The sequence below is a fragment of the Aythya ferina genome (genome assembly GCF_964211825.1).
Source record: "Aythya ferina genome assembly, contig: HAP1_SCAFFOLD_225, whole genome shotgun sequence".
Classification (NCBI taxonomy): Eukaryota; Metazoa; Chordata; class Aves; order Anseriformes; family Anatidae; genus Aythya; species Aythya ferina.
Window position 1 is genome coordinate 100,917 of NW_028181311.1, and position 21,584 is coordinate 122,500.

Below are 21,584 nucleotides of genomic sequence, written 5' to 3' on the forward strand. Positions count from 1 at the left end.
CCTTCTGCAAAAATGATAATGCTGTCATACTTCTTTGTTGTTCTACCTCAATATACATCTAATTGTTAGACTGATGAATTTGTCCCCAGTATTGATGACAAAGCACACTATAGATGCTGTCTAGGCTACTGGAAAAGTATTTGTTCCAAAGTCAAATGCCTTCCAGGTGAGGTCAATGCTGAGCATGCTCTTTCTGCCTCCTTCTTCACAGTGCTCCTAGTAGATCGCTTGAGTATGTTAGTAAGATTCTCTTATAAACTACTAGTATGTCTCTGGAATTTTGAATTACGGTGACTTTACGCTCTTCTTTCTCGCTGCTCTAGGCGGTTTCGTCTGTTAGCAGAGCTCTGGAACTCTTTGTGAAACCTGAAGAGCTGGATGGAGAGAATTGCTATAAATGTAGCGAGTAAGATTTTGACGGATTAGGTCTTAATCCTAGATGTCAGTTTTCTATGTTGCATGACTCTGTTGGACTACCTCTAAACTTTGGATCTACTTACAAGTTTTGTGGAAGTTTATAAAAGACTTGGATTTTTGTTTCTTTGGAGGGGGGAAGTCTTGTTCATAGGCATTCCCTATGGGTTTGCAATTCTCTGGCTTGTATTTTGCCATCAGAATTCAAAAAGAGCTACTTTTGTTCTTTCTATTTATTAGCTCTCAACAGTACTTTTCTTGATGTAAACTGCCCAGTTTCCGTTGTTCTCTGGGCTAGTGGCTAATTTTCACTGCTTACGCCGTAGGTCCTACCTTGGAGCGGGCAATGTGTCAAACTGAACTATTTTGTTTCAAAGGATGGCAGATGGTTTCAGTGTCTTTCCAGACAAGCTCAGTACATGAAGACTTCCTACTGTTAAATGTCTCCCTCCTGTAGAATGACCATGTGCTTCTGTTGTATTTTTGATGTTGATAGTCGACCTATGTCGGAGATTATTTGCAATTTCTAGTCCTGGGGACCAAGTCTCTCTCGTTCCGCTTTCAGTATTTGTATTTCCCTTGAAAGCTGAAAGAATGTTTCCAGGATTGGAGTTCAAATAGCCACTTTTGTAGACCAAGAAATGGTACCTTGCCATCCAACCTGGTAATACCCTTTCGTGAGAGATTCCTGTTCCCGCTATGCTCTGAGTTGTTGGGAAAATTGACCTTCTTCTCTGTATTAACAAACCTGACACGCAGTGCATGGGTTTATGAAAAGAAAAAAGACCAACCTATTATGCAAGTAAATATCATTCAAATAGCATAGGCATGCGTGAGACATTAAAAGGAGTTTGTTTTGGGGGCGAAAAAAGAAGATGCCTTCAAACACTTATCTCTGCTTGTTTTTAAGGTGTAAAAAGATGGTTCCTGCGTCCAAGAGATTTACCATACACCGTTCTTCCCAGGTTCTCACAATATCACTGAAAAGATTTGCAGATTTCACAGGTGGAAAGATCAACAAGGTATATTTACCACTGTAATGCAACTATATCATTGTGTAATGGGACATCCCCCAAAGCTGAAAGTTGTTAATATTTTCAGACAATAATTGTAGACTAACGACTATGGCTTATTCTTTCTCTTAATATCAATAAAGTTCCCGCTTGACAAGAAGCATATGCTTTCCTCTGAGAAGGCTGATTCATCAGGAAACAGTTCTCTGCAACTTCTAGTCTTAACCATTGTTTATGGGAAGACTTATTTGTAGTGAATCAAGAAATATATTCTAGAAATATATTCTAGAAATAAATTCTAGTCTGTGTTTTTTGGAAGTGTTTTTCTCTGGCTAGTCCACGAAGTACTCTGGGATAATTTTTCTGTCTTCTTGGTGTCTCTTTAGGAGGTGAAATATCCGGAGTATTTGGACCTGAGAGCCTACATGTCGCAGTCAATGGGAGAACCACTGCTCTATGCCTTATATGCGGTGCTGGTACATCACGGTGTCAGCTGTCACTCAGGACACTATATATGCTATGTAAAGGTAGAAGTCAACAGCATTTCTAACAGGGTAAAGGTTGTGCTGGCAAACCAATTAAAGCATGTCTAGCAGCTACTGTTTCTAGGGAAAAAGATTTCATTATATTTTTATTTGACGTGTGTGTATTTTGTTCCTATCCGTGATTTCATTTGGAAAACGTGCAATTCACCTAAAGAAATCGTTGTCTTTATTTGCAGGCTGGTAATGGACTTTGGTATCAGATGAATGATGCTAAAGTAGTGCGTACTGACATTAGAAGAGTTCTTGGTCAGCAAGCTTACATACTTTTTTATATCAGGTAATAACAAATCTTAAAATGTGTTCAGAAGAGATTTACTTTCCCGTTATTGATATTTTTCTGTTTTGCAAGTGTTTTTCTTGCTATCCGGGGAGAAGATTATTATTTGTCTAATTCAGTTCTGTCTAACCTGAAATTCTCTGTGTCATTTATTATCTTTTGTTGCTTGGCCTTAAACTGCAGCACTTGTGTAAATTGCTATCTATGTGTTATCTGTAGCTGGCTAATTTAGAGAAGGAGAGAAATGAAGGTCATCTGTGGTGTAAGAATGAATTATTGCTGTGCAAGTGATAGTCTTAGTAGGAAGACTGTTCTCTACTTTTCAGTTTGTAGTCTTGGCGAAGCCTTCTGTAGAGAAGGCTTCCATATCGTATGAGCTGTTCCTCTAAAATGATAGGATGGGATTTAATCCAAGAGTAGGCTGAAAGAAAAACTAAACTACGATCACTGCTCTTTTCTGAAGGCGCTATGATTTGACACTTGGAGAACGTGCGTTTTACTTGCCAGCACCATCTTATCCCTGTTCATTCCCTCCTGGTCAGCAGGGGGCTAATAGTAAGCAGGCTGGATTTATGGGACCACGACTTCTTCCTCATATGATTAAGGTAATTCAGGGAAGCGGGAGGGCAGATAACGGCACCAAACTGCTAGTGGGTTTGGGGTTTGGTGTGGGGTTTTTTGTTTGGTTTTCGGCATCTTAGTTTTGTTTTCCTTCCCACGCTGCAGCTTTCTTCACAGCCCTCATGCTACAGCCAGAGTCATTCAAACAGTGGTTACTGCTAAATTGTGCAGCCATGCGACTCCATTACTTTATACCTCCAAGACAGCTTTCTAAAGCACAGAGAGCTACGCTCTTTGACAATTTAAGCAGAGTGTACTAATCCTCAAATCATTTAAAAGAGGACTTGTTTTTCCTATCCTCGTCACTTTAGCTAAGACAGGGAAAACTAATTGTCTTATTCCTGAGCACCAGAACAATTATTTCAGGCTTTTCAGGGTATGTTTAAAGGGAAAAATAAATATATTTGGGAATAGCAGCAGGTAATGTTAAGTTGCTTGGCTGGTTTTCAAAGATGATGTTAATTTGATACCAATCTGCAGTAAACCAAAAGCAGGAATTGAATACGCTTATTGGACTTGCATTTATCCTTAAAGGGCAGTGTGTTTTTCTTTTTAGGTGTTAAGACCATTTGTAGAAACACTCAGTAGGAGAGTTTTGTGCTTCAAAATGTTACATGCAGTGTTTGCGTTAATCCATCTTGCAATTTCTTCTTTTTAAATACAGAATTCAAGCCGTTTAAATGGAAATGGATCCATAAAAGAGGACGCAAAGACCACTGGTGTCACCCTAAAAAGGCCATCTTCAGCACCACCAATGGCCTGTGTTCAAAACCAGGCAATTACCAGGCCTTCAATTACTGATACGTCAAGAAAACAGAAGATCACCATCGGTATTCACAATAAATTGCCTGCTCGTCAGACTGTGTCACAGCCTGACTGTCTTAGCAGTGCTGTGGAGGATGAAGATCTCTACCAGGCTGTTCCTTCATCCACAATTACAAATTCGGTAATGCAAATGAAGCAAATGCAAACAAACAAAAAAGTTTCTGATTAAATTTTTGTGGAGCCAACAGTGAATGAAAATCCTAAACTCAGCTCTGATAACACAGTCCCTTATGGTGCAGAATCTTCAGGAAAATCTGAGGAGGAGTCAAAGGGCTTATCTCAAAGGAATTGCAATGCAATGTCCTCTAATGGAATTTTGGTTGGAAAGGTAGTCCGTACATTGCAGCATTCCAACTCTTCCTGTCAGAATGCTGACAAAGGAAGATCCCAGCATGAGCTGCCAAAAACAGATTCACTAAATGGTGCTATTAGGTTAGTTACTGAATCTAAAGAAAACGGACTGAAACTTGATGATTCCACTTGCCGAGTTGAACCTGTTAAACCTTCTGAGATATTCTTTTCTAAAACAAATGGATCGCTTGAAACATAGATTTGCTCCATCGAGAATTTCTCACCTACGATGTATCCGGAAGTGTTTATTGTGTTCCTAATTCAGGTGAAATACTGAGAAAACACAGCACAAATGTGATCATAAGACTTTGTCGTATTATCCCATTAGAATTTGCAGACCTGAGCTTACATTAGAACTTGTCAACTTAAGCTCAGCTGAGATAAAAATTCCTAATTTCATAAAGTAGATTTTGGGGGGTGAGTTGGGGTTATCTTTGAAGTGTAGATAATGCATACAACTCACAGCGGTCTTGCTTACTATTTAATGGAGACATTCTGACAAGACTAGTCCTCAGTACTACTACAAATAGTATTTTTTTGTCTGCTGACTTGTGCGTTTTAATTGCAGATGCCTGGAGCTATGCCTTCAGTCAATCGAGAAGTCATCACGGAGTCCCTCACAGCCAGCCAGCTGAACAGCTTGTCAGAGGAAATGAGGTAAAATGAGCACAGTCTTATTAAGACAAGACTTTATGGAAGTTCATTACAGTTTTATCTGTCTACTAATAGTACTTAATGGAAGGATTTAAATTAGTACAATTCCATACTGTGTGTCCAGTGTCACGAACAGAACTAATGATCGGCACTGAGCATATCACTCTGATGCAGGTTGGTGCCTCAGGGAGAACTTGTGTTCCTTTATAGAATGTTTTTCCGTTTTTCTCCACTGTCTGGAGAAACATTGGCTGTTCCCCACTCGCCCTTATGCCTTTTTTCTCAGAGCAGCAGGTGGAAGGAGACAGATGCGTTTGCTTTTTTAGTGCAATGGCTTCAGAAGCAAGAGGGGAAAAAACACTTTCTCTGGGAGCTGGAGAAGGTGTCCTAATCACAGGAGAGGTTTCTAAATGGCATATCTTTGCGAGCGGTCCTGTAGTCTGGAGGTTTTTGTTTGTTTGTTTGCCTTTGGAAGGTTTTACTCTTAATATTCACGTCCTTCAGCAGAAGTGAGAAATGGGTTTTTATTTTATGCAGTGTTGCGGAACCTCTGAAATCTCCTGGGAATGATGAATACCTTGCCCAGTACCAATGTGTATTCTAATCAGTACAAGATTTAATATACATACAATTAGCATCCAAAGGGTAGCTATGCCCTGATATGCTTCAAGTTCTTTTAAGCTTAACTTTCGGATCTCCAGAAGTAGACTCAACCTTCCAGGTTCCTGTTACGGGTCCCTTTAGTCGTGATGCATGTGTCCACCCCTTTTCCACCGTTCTTCTAGCCGTCTCTTTCGTAGTTCAGTAAAGTCCACCTGTATTCTCTCAAATGGTCGATATGCAATTCGTCTTCCTCCAGCAGGTGCTTGCCTAATCACCTTCTTATTCACCTTTTGACATGTTAAGCATCCTTGGACGGTTTGTTTGGCTATCTCATATATTCCTACAGACCCATAAAATTTTAGAAATTGATCACTCAATGCTTTTGTTCCCCAGTGGGTTTGTAGGTGTAGCTGTAAAAGTAGACACCTAGTTTGTTCCTTTGGCAGTATTTCTCTTCCATCAGGCAGAATCCATTTTCCTTCTTTCAGTTCTGCTCCTATGGTCTTTATAATTTTTATTTCTGCTTCTGTATACTTTTTCTCTTGTGTCCCTTTTCCGTTATCCGTTTCTTGTAGGGTGAGGACTACATCATGCTTCCTAAGAGCTGCTTCCCTAGCTTCTCTATCCACTAGGTTATTCCCTCTTATGTGGAAGGCAGTTCCCTTTTGATGTCCTCTGACATGTACCACAGCAATCTCCCTAGGTCCTCTCAGTGCCTGCAATATTTGAGTAACTAAAGTTTGGTGAATCAGCCCTTTTCCCTGTGTGCCTATGAGTCCCCTTTCTTCCCAAATTTTCCCAAATGGGTGGACTATTCCATAAGCATATTTAGAGTCTGTATAAATAGTGCCACTTTTTCCTTTCAATAGTTCTAGGGCTCGTAATAATGCATAAAGTTCACGTGCTTGAGCGGACCAGGCAGCGCTGAGTGGTCCTGACTCTATTAGGACCATATCCCCATTTACAATGGCATACCCTGATCTTCTTTTTCCATCTACTACTTTGGATGATCCATCAATAAATAATTTTTCCCCTGTTTCTAATTCTGTCTCCTCGAGATCGGGTCGGATTTTGGTTTGCAATTCAATCACTTCCACGCAGTTATGTTGTAGTTCTGTTAGGGGTTCCCCATATCGAAATTGTGCAGGGCTCTGTGCAGCAGTTATTTTTCATTCTAAATCAGGGGAGTCGATCAGGATGGCCTCATCCTTCAGCATCCTACTATCAGTTAACCATTTTTCAGCCTTCTGCTGGAGTACTCCCCTAACATTATGTGGAGTATATATCTTCAGAGGTGCCCTACAAGTGACTTTTCTAGCTTCCTCAATCAGTAAGGCAGTAGCCACAAATAGCCTGGAAGCACACTGGCCACCCCCTCCTCACAGGGTCTAATAGTCTGGAACAATATTCGCCATTTGCCGAGGCGATCGGCTCCGGGGCAGACGCGTTCTGCAGCGGAGCGGGGGATCGGGCCAGGCAGGGCTAATTTTGTCCGGCATCGAGCCTACTTGAGGGAGCCGCCAGGACCCGGCAGCCCTCGTGAGGGAGGCTGACGAGGCAAAGGCGGAGCCAGCAGCGTCAGCGGTGGGCTATTTAAATCGGGACCCACCGCCATTTCACTGCCATTTGCCGAGGCGATCGGCTCCGGGGCAGACGCGTTCTGCAGCGGAGCGGGGGATCGGGCCAGGCAGGGCTAATTTTGTCCGGCATCGAGCCTACTTGAGGGAGCCGCCAGGACCCGGCAGCCCTCGTGAGGGAGGCTGACGAGGCGAAGGCGGAGCCAGCAGCGCCCCCTCCCCAGCCGTTCAAAAGCAGCCCCTAGGGAGCGCGAGCGACCAGGAGCGCGGCGAACAGGGCGGGCAAACAGGGCGTGGCGCGTCAGAAGGGAGTGGCGCGGCAGTTAGCGCGGCAGTTCGCGCAGGCAGGACGCGCAGGAAGGGCAGAGCGCTCCCCCTACACACAAACAACACCTCGTTAACAACAGCCGTAACTAGGCGATAATGGTCGCCACCAGGCACGGCGCGCTCTCCAGAAAGTCGGTACACACGCAGACCGACTACCCGTTAAAAAATGTCGCAGTTCAGGTCACCGGGTGCATGGAGTGTCTGAGCCTGTTGCTGCCATCGGCGGGAGGCAGAGAAACTGCGTGCGTGAGGTGCGAGCAGGTGGATGACCTGGTCCGCATGGTGGCGGAGCTCAAGGAGGAGGTGGAGAGGTTGAGGGCCATCAGGGAGTGTGAGCGGGAGATAGACTTCTGGAGTAACTCCCTGCAGGGCCTCAAGGGGAGGTGCCGAGGTGAGACTCCCCAAATGGGGGCGGACCCCCTGCCCTGTCCCCGTCGGGCAGAGGGAGGGGATCTGGGAGCTGAGGAGGAATGGAAACAGGTCCCTGCTCGACATCGCAGGCGATGCTCTCCCCTTCCGGCCCCACCTTCCCAGGTGCCCTTACACAACAGGTTTGAGGCCCTAGAGATTGAGAGGCCGGTGTGTGAGGAAGAGGTAGCAAATGTTCCCAGGAGGATGCCTGGGGCGAGGAGGTCGACTCCACGCCTCAGGACTGCCTCCACCAAAAAAGACAGGAGGGTTATTGTTGTTGGTGACTCGATTCTTAGGGGAACAGAGGGCCCTATTTGTCGGCCGGACCCTACCCGTAGGGAAGTCTGCTGTCTCCCTGGGGCCAGGGTCAGGGACGTTGCCAGGAAGCTTCCTAACCTGGTACGCCCCTCTGACTATTACCCCCTTTTGATAGTCCAGGCAGGCAGTGATAACATCGAAGAGAGAAGCCTCAAGGCTATCAAAAGGGACTTTAGGGGAATGGGTCGGTTAGTGGATGGAGCGGGAGTGCAGGTGGTGTTTTCGTCCATCCCTATGGTGGCAGGGAGGAGTTCAGAGAGGACACGGAAAGCCCACCTGTTAAACACGTGGCTCCGGGGCTGGTGCCAACGCAGAAATCTTGGGTTTTTTGATCATGGGGCACTTTACTCAGCACCTGGCCTGATGGCCGCAGACGGGTCCCTATCTTTTAGGGGAAAAAGGATCCTGGGCCAGGAACTGGCAGGGCTCATTGAGAGGGCTTTAAACTAGGTAGGAAGGGGGATGGGGCTGAGGCTAGGATTGTTGGGGCTGTGCCAGGGGGAACAATGGCAAGGCCGGAGGATAAGGCAATGGCCCAGCTGAAGTGCATCTACACCAATGCACGCAGCATGGGTAACAAACAGGAGGAGCTGGAAGCCATCGTGCGGCAGGCAGGCTACGACTTGGTTGCCATCACGGAGACGTGGTGGGACCAGTCTCATGACTGGAGTGCTGCAATGCCTGGCTATAAGCTTTATAGAAGGGACAGGCAGCATAGAAGGGGTGGTGGTGTGGCTCTCTATATTAGAGAGTCTTTCGAGGTTGTAGAACTCGAGGTTGGGAATGACAAGGTCGAGTCCCTTTGGGTTAGGATCGGCAGGGACAACAAGGCTAGTGTCCTGGTCGGGGTCTGCTATAGACCGCCGAACCAGGATGAGGAGACGGATGAGGAATTCTACAGGCAGCTGACAGAGGTTGCAAAATCATCAGCTCTTGTACTCGTGGGGGACTTCAACTTCCCTGACATATCCTGGAAGCACAACACAGCCCTGAGAAAGCAGTCTAGGAGGTTTCTGGAGAGCGTGGAAGATAGCTTCCTGACGCAGCTGGTTAGTGAGCCTACCAGGGGAGGTGCCCCGCTAGACCTTCTCTTCACAAACAGAGAAGGACTGGTGGAGGACGTGATCGTCGGGAGCTGTCTCGGGCAGAGTGACCACGCAATGGTGGAGTTCACTATTCTTGGCGAGGCCAGGAAGGGGACCAGTAAAACCGCTGTATTGGACTTTCGGAGGGCTGACTTTGAACTGCTCAGGGCACTGGTTGGTGGAGTCCCTTGGGAGGCGGTTCTGAAGGGCAGAGGGGTCCAGGAAGGCTGGGCGCTCTTCAAGAGGGAAGTCTTAATGGCGCAGGAACGGTCTGTTCCCACGTGCCCAAAGACGAGCTGGCGGGGAAGAAGACCGGCCTGGCTCAACAGAGAATTGTGGCTTGATCTTAGGAGGAAAAAGAGGGTTTATAAGCTTTGGAAAAGTGGGCAGGCCACTAAGGAGGACTTTAAAGAAGTAGCGAGGCTGTGCAGGGACAAAATTAGGAAGGCCAAAGCTCATCTGGAGCTCAATCTGGCTACTGCCGTTAAAGATAACAAAAAACGTTTCTATAAATACATCAACACAAAAAGGAGGACTAAGGAGAATCTCCATCCTTTACTGGATGCGGGGGGAAACTTAGTTACAAGAGATGAGGAAAAGGCGGAGGTGCTCAATGCCTTCTTTGCCTCAGTCTTTAGCGGCAATACCGGATGTTCTCTGGATACTCAGTACCCTGAGCTGGTGGAAGGGGATGGGGAGCAGGATATGGCCCTCATTATCCATGAAGAACTGGTTGGTGACCTGCTACGGCACTTAGATGTGCACAAGTCGATGGGGCCGGATGGGATCCACCCAAGGGTACTGAGGGAACTGGCAGAGGAGCTGGCCAAGCCACTGTCCATCATTTATCAACAGTCCTGGCTATCGGGGGAGGTCCCAATCGACTGGCGGCTAGCAAACGTGACGCCCATCTACAAGAAGGGCCGGAGGGCAGACCCAGGAAACTACAGGCCTGTCAGTTTGACCTCAGTGCCAGGAAAGCTCATGGAGCAGATCCTCCTGAGAGTCATCATGCAGCACTTGAAGGGGAAGCAGGCGATCAGGCCCAGTCAGCATGGCTTTATGAAAGGCAGGTCATGCCTGACGAACCTGATCTCCTTCTATGACAGAGTGACGCGCTGGGTGGATGAGGGAAAGGCTGTGGATGTGGTCTACCTTGACTTCAGCAAGGCTTTTGACACCGTCTCCCACAGCATTCTCCTCAAGAAACTGGCTGCTCTTGGCTTGGACTGGCGCACGCTTCGTTGGGTTAGAAACTGGATGGATAGCCGGGCCCAAAGAGTCGTGGTGAATGGAGCCAAGTCCAGTTGGAGGCCAGTCACTAGTGGCGTCCCCCAGGGCTCGGTGCTGGGGCCGGTCCTCTTTAATATCTTCATCGATGATCTGGACGAGGGCATCGAGTGCACCCTCAGTAAGTTCGCAGATGACACCAAGTTAGGTGCGTGTGTCGATCTGCTTGAGGGTAGGAAAGCTCTGCAGGAGGATCTGGATAGGCTGCACCGATGGGCTGAGGTCAACTGCATGAAGTTTAACAAGGCCAAGTGCCGGGTCCTCCACCTGGGGCGCAATAACCCCAAGCAGAGCTACAGGCTGGGAGAGGAATGGTTGGAGAGCTGCCAGGCAGAGAAGGACCTGGGAGTGATGGTGGACAGTCGGCTGAATATGAGCCAGCAGTGTGCTCAGGTGGCCAAGAAGGCCAACGGCATCCTGGCTTGTATTAGGAACAGCGTGACCAGCAGGGCTAGGGAGGTGATCGTCCCCCTGTACTCAGCTCTGGTGAGGCCGCACCTCGAGTACTGTGTTCAGTTTTGGGCCCCTCGCTACAAGAAGGACATCGAGGTGCTTGAGCGGGTGCAGAGAAGGGCGACGAAGCTGGTGAGGGGCCTGGAGAACAAGTCCTATGAGGAGCGGCTGAGGGAGCTGGGCTTGTTCAGCCTGGAGAAGAGGAGGCTCAGGGGCGACCTTATCGCTCTTTTTAGGTACCTCAAGGGAGGCTGTAGCGAGGTGGGGGTTGGCCTGTTCTCCCACGTGCCTGGTGACAGGACGAGGGGGAATGGGTTTAAGTTGAGCCAGGGGAGTTTTAGGCTAGATGTTAGGAAGAACTTCTTCACTGAAAGGGTTGTGAGGCACTGGAACAGGCTGCCCAGGGAAGTGGTGGAGTCACCATCCCTGGAAGTCTTCAAAAGACGTTTAGATGTAGAGCTTAGGGATATGGTTTAGTGGAGGGCTGTTAGCGTTAGGTTGGAGGTTGGACTCGATGACCTTGAGGTCTCTTCCAACCTAGAAAATTCTGTGATTCTGTGATTCTGTGAATATCCCACAGGTTTCTTGATTCCTGCCTATTCTTGACTTAGCTGTAATTGCAACTAACATATGCAGTTTGGTTAGAAACATTTACAAATAAATAAAAGGGTCTTTGTAAATCTGGGAAGCTCAGCACTGGAGCTTCTATTAACGTTTTCTTGATCAACCTCAACTTTTCCTCATCTTCCTCGTTCCACTTAATTTTTTCTCCAGTCAATTTTTCATATAAAAACTTTGCCTTTTCACTAAACCCTTCAATCCAGGGTCTACAATATCCCAAGAGCCCGAGCAGTTGCCTCACTTCCTTCTTCGTTTTGGGTGATGATAGGGCTAAAATCCCAGATACCCTGTCAGCATCCGATTTTTTCTTTCCTTGGCTAAGCCCATGTCCTAAGTACCTTACTTCTTTTTCCACGAATTGTAATTTAGATTTTGAGACCTTCAACCCTTTTTCCCTAAGAAATTAAGTAATTCGATAGTGGTTCTCCGTGTCTCTTTTTCAGTCTCCCCAGCTATTAATAGGTCATCCACATATTGCAACAATTTCACTTCCCCCTTTACCTCAAAAAGTTGTAATAATTTTTCTGAGGTTTGGCCAAATAACTTTGGGGATTCAGTAAATCCCTGAGGAAGTACAGTCCATCTAAGCTGTTGTCGCCTTCCTGTTTCGGGGTCTTCCCATTCAAAGGCGAAGTAATTCCAAGACCCTTCACTTAATGGGCAGGCCCAGAAAGCATCCTTCAAATCTATTACACTATACCATTTATGCAGAGGTGTTAGGTGGTTTAATAAAGTATATGGGTTAGCCGCCACTGGAAATTTGGTTATGGTTCGCTGATTCACAGCCCTAAGATCCTGAACCAACCTGTATGATCCATCAGCCTTTTTTACTGGCAAAATGGGGGTATTATGTGGGGACATACATGGTTCCAGCATCCCCTTTTGGAGCAACCTGTCTATAACTGGTGTTATAAATGGCTAAATCCCCAAATAGGATTATAATCAATTTTTACAATTTATTAAAGGAATAGAAGTAAGCAAACAGTGCTGGGTGTGCCAGGAGTCTCCGCTCCACCTAGATGCACACCCGTTACATCAAGATGATGATTTTTTTTTGCTCCTAGACTAATACATATTCATTACTACTTCTAAAAAAAGCAGGGTTGTTATAATTAGTTCCAGAATCTGAACCCCCCTACTGGAGCATGCGTATCAGTCTCTGGTGGTCCTTCTGGGGGTCTCTGGGGGTCTGCCATACTGAAGGCTCATAGTCTTCCTCTCAGGCTTTTTTTCTTGTCCTTCTTCTTTGTACTTCTTGGGTGCATGTCAAAAGCTTGCACAGCGTTCCCTGCAAGCTTTGTCTTTTAGCCGTCCTTCAGCTTTTCCCTTCTCCTTCATCTCCTGGTCAGATATCAGGGGCTCGCATAGTGTCCCATGCAAAAGTCATAATAGTTAGCAGTTGTTCTGAAACCCCCGGATATCAGAGACTTCAAGGAAAAAACTTACGAATACATTTTCCTTCAAGCTCTCTATTGACAAGAATTGTTCAAACATTCCTCACACTGGTTTGAGTCCTCTTTTCCCCTCCAATGGGATAGGATATTACCTAATCCTTATTGGCTGTTGTGGATCCACTATTTCTACTACCAAGGGTTCCATATCTAATTTTTCTGAATCTCCCTCTTGGTACCATACCTGTGGGTCTATTTCTCCCTCATCTTCTTGGGTTAGGGTATATAGCTGAATTTTAAATTCTCCCCCCTGGCTCTTGATTTCCAACCCTAATCTTATTATTAAGTCCCTTCCTAATAGATTGTGCTCAGCCTCAGGCACCAGCAATAGGTCATTGAGACATAGTTTCTTTTCTGATTCTATTTCTATATTTTCCAATATAGGAACCTTAAAGGGCTCACCTTTTGCTCCTACTACCATGGTATTCCCCTTTCCTTCCTTAACCCCTTTTGGTAATTTTCTCATAGGTGATTTCTCTGCTCCAGTATCTACCAAAAAATAACACCTCTTCCCTCTGGGGACCTATTAATAATTTTATCAAGGGCTCATTCGATGTTCGGGTCCCCAAAAGATATAGCCCCTGACACCCCTAGTCTTCCTTCAACATTTCTTCATCCTGTTTCTTTTTTCTACAGTTCCTATGAAGATGCCCCTTTTTGCCACAATAGTAACAGATAAGGATTCTATCTTGTCCATTCCATTTATCCATGGGTTCTCTTTCACCCTGTTTTTCTCCTGATCCTTTCCTGCTTTCCTGTCCACTTGGTTTTTGACTTTCCCTTATTGCTGCCACAAAAACTTGCTTTTGCCTTCTGTTTTTCCCCATCTCTCCTCACATAGACCTTTTGTTCTTCCCTCAATAATTCTTCTAATCCTTTTTCATGCCAATCGTCAAGTTTCTCCAATTTCTTTTGGATGTCTTCCCAGGATTTTGCTACCAACTGGGTTCTCAACAGTGCCCCTCCTGCAGGGGAATCAGGATCTATCCCCAAGTACATCTGAAGGCTTTTTCTCAGCCTGTCTAACCCTTCAGTTGGAGATTCGTCTCTGCACTGACACTCGTTAAAAGCTTTATTTATATTTTGTCCCCTTGGAACCAATTCCTTTATCTCTTGTATCATTATGGTCCTAAGATCCCTCATATTTTGCCTCCCCTGAGCAGCCTGATGATCCCACTTAGGGTTGGTATTTGGCCATTTCACATCCCCTGGAGGACCTCCCTGATTTTGTCTTTCCCACAGTCTCATTCCTGCTTGCCTGATCATTCCTCTTTCTTCTATAGTGAAGAGGATTCCTAATATGGACTGCATTTCTTCCCAGGTATACGTGTTTGGACCTAGGAACTGGTCCAATCTTTCGGCAACTCCTAAAGGGTCATCTAAAAGGTTTCCCATTTCCTTCTTAAAATTTCTTACATCTGACGTGTTCAAAGGAACCACTACAAACCCTATTTCCCCCTGGTGCCCCCCAAGGGGTACCTTCCTCAAAGGTGATTCAAAGATTGAAGCCGAAATTCCTTGAAGTGGTATATTCTTTATTGCAGCGCTGGATGCATGGGGGATCTCTCCACCTATCATGCATACCCAAAGCGGAAAGCAGTCTTGAATTTATACAATCAATCTATTAATGTTCTACAAGCGCCTATACATATTCATCACCTATCCCCACCTTCCCTCGTTTCTCATGCTAATTAGCTTTTTGGCACCTTGCACCTGTGTATAGCCTCCCAAGAATTGCAGGCAGGGGTCTTTGGGATGTGGGCAGTGGTCTTTGGGAGGAAGAGCCCGAGTCCTCCTCACAGTGTACTTTTCACCATTGGTCAGGATTCTGCTGAGTTGGCATGTTTCTGAATTGCAAGAGCTGGCTTTTGCTGATTCTTCTGTTTGTTGTATCTTAATCATGAATTCCAATGTTCTGTTTTGAGATTTATAGTCCTTACATCTGTTTCTCTGTCTGTCTGCCGCTTCCTTATCGGGGGATTGTCCTTGCCTCCCCAATGTCTATTGCCCTTGCCTCCCCAATGTCTCCTTAATCAATCCCCCCTTTTCTTTTCCCATGCAAATTCTTTTGCATCAGATTTATTATTCGCAGTAACACAACAAAGCAGGCATCTAAACAACATGTACACAAATATTCCTAACACCACTAGTGCAATTAGAGCAATGAAAACTCGTTTCAACCATTGGAAATTGGGCAACCAGGAGGTTAACTTATTCCATATTTCACTAAAATTCCATGAAAGATCATCTTTACTGATTTCATGTATGATCTTTGTTTGCTTCCCTATTTCTTCCAGGTCAGCAGAGATTCTTCCGCTCTGATCTACATACAGACAACAACTTGTGTTTATTACTGTACAGACTCCCCCTTGAATGGCCAATAACAAGTCTAGGGCCATCCGATTTTGTAACGCTACCTGTGATAAGCTAGATATCTCTTCTTGTTGAGCCTTTATAGCATCCGGAGTTTTGTTTTCTAACTTCTCTATAATTGCAGAAATATTAACTATTGCCTTTTCCAATTCACTCACTCCTAACCATGGGATAAACCATCGAACAAAACTATGAAAAGCGGTGGGTCTCTCTATCAACGGATTGTTAATTTGTCGTCTGATTCTCCTGATATGATCACTCAAGTAACCATCATATTGGGGACTGCTGCTCCAAGAGTGCAAGTTCCCTTCCAATTCTCGGGCAAGACCTTATGGGCTGTATCATTGCATAGCCAATACCACCCTTTTCCTTCTGGAACCAGCCAGCTGGTTGAATTTGCCCAACCGCTAGTCGTACTAATATCAATTGTTCGATCACAAGATGTCTGATTTCCCACATAAGTAGTATTCGTATTTATACAATCCTGTTTTCCCATGCCCTTAGGCAGGTTACACCTTTGTACACATGCATAGTAAGATTCCAACGGCAGGAAGCTACTCACTTCTAGTTCCAAAACTTCTTCATATTTTCGACCCCAAGATGTGTTTTCCCACAAATTAGTCCAAGATAAATCTGCAGGCAAGGGAATCCCGATTAACGATACACTCTTATTCCCATGCTCTGGCAGATGGGTGCATACCCAACATCTCGTCTTATTAATTACTTGAGATATTGTTTGTATCAGGGACAGGTGTAAGTTCTCATCCCAAGTTGCCCACCCCAAATCCGAGAACATCACCCCCGCAATCATTAGGATCTGGAAAACCGCAGTTTTGCTGGTCCAATTGGAGTGGTGGTCCATATCCTCGCCGGGGCCTTCTTCACCCTTGAATAGTGGATCCAAGCTGCTTGCTCCTTAATCTTAATGGCAGCGTGTGTTGTCAGTAATACCTGGTATGGTCCCCTCCACTTCCCTTCCATTTTTCCTCTAGGGGTTGTCCTGAAAAAGTCTTTATATAATCCCCGAGCTTAAAGGGGTGGATTGGTTGATCCAACCCTCTAGCCCTGGTCCCTAAAACAAATTTATGTACTTTCTTTAATTGTTTCTGAAGTTCAGATATATAAGCATATAAATATTCTGATCCTAACTGCGTTAGGTCCTCTCCACTAAATAGAAATTGATACGGCCTTCCATATAAGATTTCAAAGGGACTCATATTCCCTTTTATTTTAGGTTTCACTCTGATTCTAAGTAATGCTAAAGGGAGGGATTGAGGCCATGACAAATTAGCCGATTTTAGCTATTTGTTGTTTAATTAAACGGTTCATTTTTTTCTACCTGTCCACTTGCCTGCGGTCTATAAGGAGTATGCAGCTGCCAATCTATCTTTAGAATCTTACTTATCTGTTGTACCACTTGCACACAAAAATGTGAACCTCTATCAGAAGACATTGCTACTGGAATCCCAGAGCGTGGTATTACTTCATTTAACAAGACTTTAACCACTTCTCTTGCTTTGTTTGTTCGACAGGGAAAGGCTTCAGGCCATCCTGAAAACGTGTCAGTCAGAACCAGTAAATCACGATACCCCCCCTTTTCTAGGGAGTTCTGAAAAATCAATTTGCCACTGTTGCCCCAGATAATTTCCTTTATTGATTATTCCAAATTTTATTCTATTCTTGGTATTGGGGTTATTGTGTAAGCAAATGCTCCATTGTTGAGTTACTTGTTTTATCATTGTATATAAATTTCGTCCCACTAATGTCTGACTCAGGCTCTTATGCAATATGTCAGCCCCCGGTGTGTTTTATTGTGTTCTGTAAGAACTATGGGCCATGTCAAATTAGAGGGTATTATTACGCAGTTATCTTTTAAATATACCCATCCATCTGGTTTCATTTTACCTTTCAAATCTTCAATTAATTTTAAGTCTTCTTTTGTATAATTTGGCTTTTGGTTCATGTATATAGTTTGGATTTTACCATCTGGTATCAAAGACCATACCTTCACTTCAGTTATTTCAGCTGCCCGCTTAGCCTCCTGATCTGCCAATCGATTTCCAATTTCAAAATCGGCATTCCCCTTTTGGTGTCCCCGACAATGCATGATAGCTACCTTTTCTGGTTGTTTTATAGCCCCTAACAATTTTAAAATTTCTTCAGCATGTTTTATCTGTTTTCCCTGAGCGGTCAGCAATCCACGTTCTTTCCAAATCGCTCCATGAGCATGTACCACGCTGAATGCATATTTAGAATCTGTCCAAATATTGATTTTCCTTCCTGCTGCTAGTTCCAGCGCTTGCGTAAGAGCAATTGTCTCTGCTTTCTGGATGGATGTCCCAGGGGGTAATGGTTTGGACGCGATTACCTGTTGAGTGGTTGTAACGGCGTACCCTGCCTTACGTTGTCCTTGTTTCACAAAGCTGCTTCCATCAGTATACCAAGATTCGTCAGCATCTTCTAAAGGTTCTTCCTTAAGATCGGGTCGACTAGAATACACAGTCTCCATTGTTTCTATACAATCATGGGTTATGGGTTCATCCAGAGTTCCACTAAGGAAAGAAGCTGGATTTACGATGTTAGTGAGCACAATTTCCACATCATCTTGTTCTACTAATATTGCTTGATATTTTAAAACCTCTGAGGTGAAAGCCAATGGTTTCCTTTTTGTTCCAAAAGTGCTGAGGCCATATGGGAGACTAACACTGTCATTTTCTGTCCCATTGTAAACTTCCGAGCTTCTTGTATATTGATAACAACAGCTGCAACAGCCCAAAGGCATCCAGGTTATCCTTTACTTACTCCATCTAATTGTTTAGAGAAGTAAGCTACTGCTCGTTTATAGGGACACAATCTTTGTGCTAGTACTCCCAAAGCTATCCCTTGTCTCTCATGAGAGAACAATCAAAAGGGTTTTGAGAGATCCAGTAATCCCAAAGCCGGAGCTTGCATCAATTCTCGTTTAAGTTGTTTAAAGGCTTTTCGTGCTTCTCCAGTCCAGACTAACTTTGACTGGTTAATCTTTATCAATTCATATAGAGGCTTTACCATTAGCCCATAATTATAAATCCAAAGGCGACACCAACCTGTCATTCCTAAAAAGGTTCGTAGCTCCTTTACAGTTTGAGGTTCTGGAGTCCGGCAAATGACTTCCTTACGTTCAGGTCCTAGTTCTCGTGGTCCTCCCGAAATTTCAAATCCCAAATAGGTCACTGTCCTGGTTTCAGTTAGAACAGAATTAATTTTCTTCCTGGTAGCTGGTGGAATGCTGTGTTTTGGCTTAGGATGAGAAGAGTGCTGATAACACCCCGATGTTTTAATTGTTGCAGAGCAGTGCTTATACCAAGCCAAGGACATCTCAGCCTTTTGCTCTGTCCTGCCAACAGGCAGGCTGGGGGTGCAGTAAGAGCTGGGAAGGGACAGACCCAGGACAGGTGACCCAAACTAGCCAAAGGGGTATTCCATACCATCTGACGTCATGCTAAACAATACATAGGGGTGGCTAGCCGGGGGGAGGGGGCCGGACTGCTCGGGGTTAGGCTGGGCATCGGTCAGCGGGTGGTGAGCAATTGCATTGTGCATCACTTGTTTGTACATATTAGTAGTAGTAGTACTATTATCATCATTGTATTATTATTATTATTATTATTGTTATTATTATTTTCCTGTCTTATTAAGCTGTCTTTATCTCAACTCACGGGCTTCACTTTCCATTTCTCTCCCCCGTCCCAGAGAGGGAGGGGGGAGGGTGAGCGAACGGCTACATGGTGTTTAGCTGCCGGCCGGGTTAAACCACGACAGGTCTGCATCTAGAGATGTCTTTTATATTTATCGTGCTGTTGTGGAGATGGGTCCTCTGGCTTTGGTCATGTTTTTTCATGTTCTGCAATTCTCTCCCAAGAAGAAGCCCTTGCTGGGCAGAGAGGTAGAGGTGTGCTCCAGAAACACAGTGATGGCAAGGAGTCCTCCACTTCATTCTTCCAATTTTTTCCAGCTGGAAGCATTCATAGTTGTCAACTGAATTGGTTTAGAGGAGTAGGAAACACAGCATTGCTGGATTTCTGCTTTCTCCTAGATCTTAGCAGACCACATGATGATAGTTGTTCTTGTTTTATGTTCTTATGGTACATTATGTTATTATACATTTTTTCTCTGTTATGTTATTTTATGTTCTTATGTTATGTTCTTATGTTCACAACAGAACTCATTTCCAATACTGCCTCAGAGACACCTGGGCCAAAGAGCAGGGCCTTGAGCGGGTAGCTCACCTTGAGCGAGCTCATTTCCTTCCCAGTAGCTGAAATGTGCCGTTTTGGGGGCATTTGGGGGCTACAGCGTGCTGCTGAGAGGGATGTTGGAGCTCCTGCAGGGCAGTGCTTCCACTAAGGCAAGGCCTTTTCTGCATCTTCTACTGCCCTGCAAGCGAGGATGCTTGGGGCACACAAGAAGCTGGCAGGGGACACAGCTGCAGGGATTGCAGGGATTCCTAAAGTCATAGCCAAATACAAGAAAGACAGGAGGACGTGGTGCTTCCGAGAGAAAGGAGCTCTCTTTTGGGTCAAAATCCATCCATTTTTCAGGGCAGAAAGAGATGCTGTGCATTTGTCTCATCCCCCTGAGACAGCCACTGGGTGACGATGGTGCCAAGTGTCTTGAAAGAGACCTTGCTTTCTCAGGCCCAGGTGTCCAGCTGCACACCAAGGCTGTCCCTGGCTTCCAGGCGCAGTTGCCAGGCCCAAGGCCGAGCTCCCCTGCGAACCCCCAGCCCAGCAGACCTTGCTCCTGGCATTGTGGAGCAGCCATTTCACGGCAGCCTTTTCTCCTGGCAGTCTGCTTAGAGCCGAGAGCTCTGCCACCGGGACGCCTGAGAGCACAGGAAACACACACACAAAGAAAACAACAACAAGAACAAAAAAACACCATTGGGTGACTTCTTGTGAACGCAGCGATCATTTAATCCCTTTGTTTTCCCAGGTGGTGTGGATGATACTGGCTGCACTGTTGGAGTTTGGATTTGGAGAGGAACACGTGAGCACAATCGTATGTTGCATCAGAAGTAGTCAGCATTGTGGAGAAGGTGGGCGTCATTGCCGGCGTCCTAGTGAATGCTGATACTCTTTTTGCAGCTGATGATGAACCTGGCACTTGACTAAGATGACAATCAGTGCCTGTGCGTTTCTTGAGGTGGAGGGACTTTACCATCCAGCAACCTGAGAGCTAAGTTGGGTGGCACCTGGTATTTGCATATCTGGGGTGGCTAATGGGAGCTGGGAGTCAGAGCAGCGTGGAGCCAGCTGGCTGAATAGACTTGGTGCCACGGTGAGGGTGGTTCAGGCTGGGTCATGTTCAGGCTGCTTGTGGCTGGGTCACCAGCCTAATAGAAGCAGCGGGATTATTTTGTAGCTTGAGTGCGTGTGCCAGGCATGACAGTTTCCTTCTGTTCGTCTGTCCTGTAGTGTTGCTTCTGCAATGTCTGTTCTGTGCTTCTCAGGTCTTGATATCCTCCTAGCTTTTTACACTGGACTGACTAGACATGCGACTTGATAGCGGTGCTGAAGGGCCTCAATGCTTGTTTTGTCATCATGACTCTGATCTGAGCACTTCTTGTCTTGCAGTCACTGCTTGAAGTACAGATCTCTTTCAGGTCTTGTGCATCGTATTCAGTTTGAGATCACATCTGTTTCCATCCTCACTCTTGAAGAAGTCAACTGGGCTGCATCAGGAGCTCTTGCTTGGGAATTGATTTCCTAAGCGTCTTCCTATGGAGTTTTCACTCCCCATCCTTCTGGTCTCTTGTCTTGAAGGCAGGCTTTTTATGCATCCATCTTCACAGTTCTGGCAGTTGCTTCCAGTCACATGTCGTGACATTTGAGTCTCTCCTTGGGTCTGTTGTAGAGCACCTGTTCTGACTTGCTGTTGCCACAGGGCTTCCCTCTGGGGGTCGCTTTTTCTTGTGCCTTGTGTTGTGTGTTTTGTTTGTAGTGTTTGTGGTGTGCCTGTGTGTATGTGTTTGGTCTGGAACTGTCCTGCCTGGCAGTTAGTGATGATAGCTAATGTCCATGGGTGTACTAATATATTGTCCGGACTGTTTTGGCAAAGACATCCGGTCTGCCTCTGGGCATGTACTGAAGGGCAGCTGGCACAGTCATCTCTGTGGTGTTTGGCAAATGCGGAGGTGGGAGAGTATATCTTGTTGCGAGCAGCTGCTCGCATAGCGCTTGAATGGTGTGCTTGAGGAGGTCTTTTGAATCTTGAAAGCTTACAGATACGGGGTTTTGAAATTCTTATTTTTATTTCTTTCCTGTCCCCAGTAGAGTGTAAAGCTTTGGAGGAACCTGTCACAGGGAAGAGCTCCTTCTGGAACTGTCCAGCATT

General features: G+C 45.5%; 1 long non-coding RNA gene across 1 annotated transcript; it reads left to right on the plus strand.

The window, feature by feature from the left end:
- Positions 1–2,209: 2,209 nt before the first annotated feature.
- LOC311428973 lies at positions 2,210–3,659 on the plus strand. The gene is made up of 3 exons (XR_014687978.1): positions 2,210–2,249; positions 2,713–2,854; positions 3,535–3,659. It is a non-coding gene; the product is annotated as an uncharacterized lncRNA (long non-coding RNA).
- Positions 3,660–21,584: the final 17,925 nt, after the last annotated feature.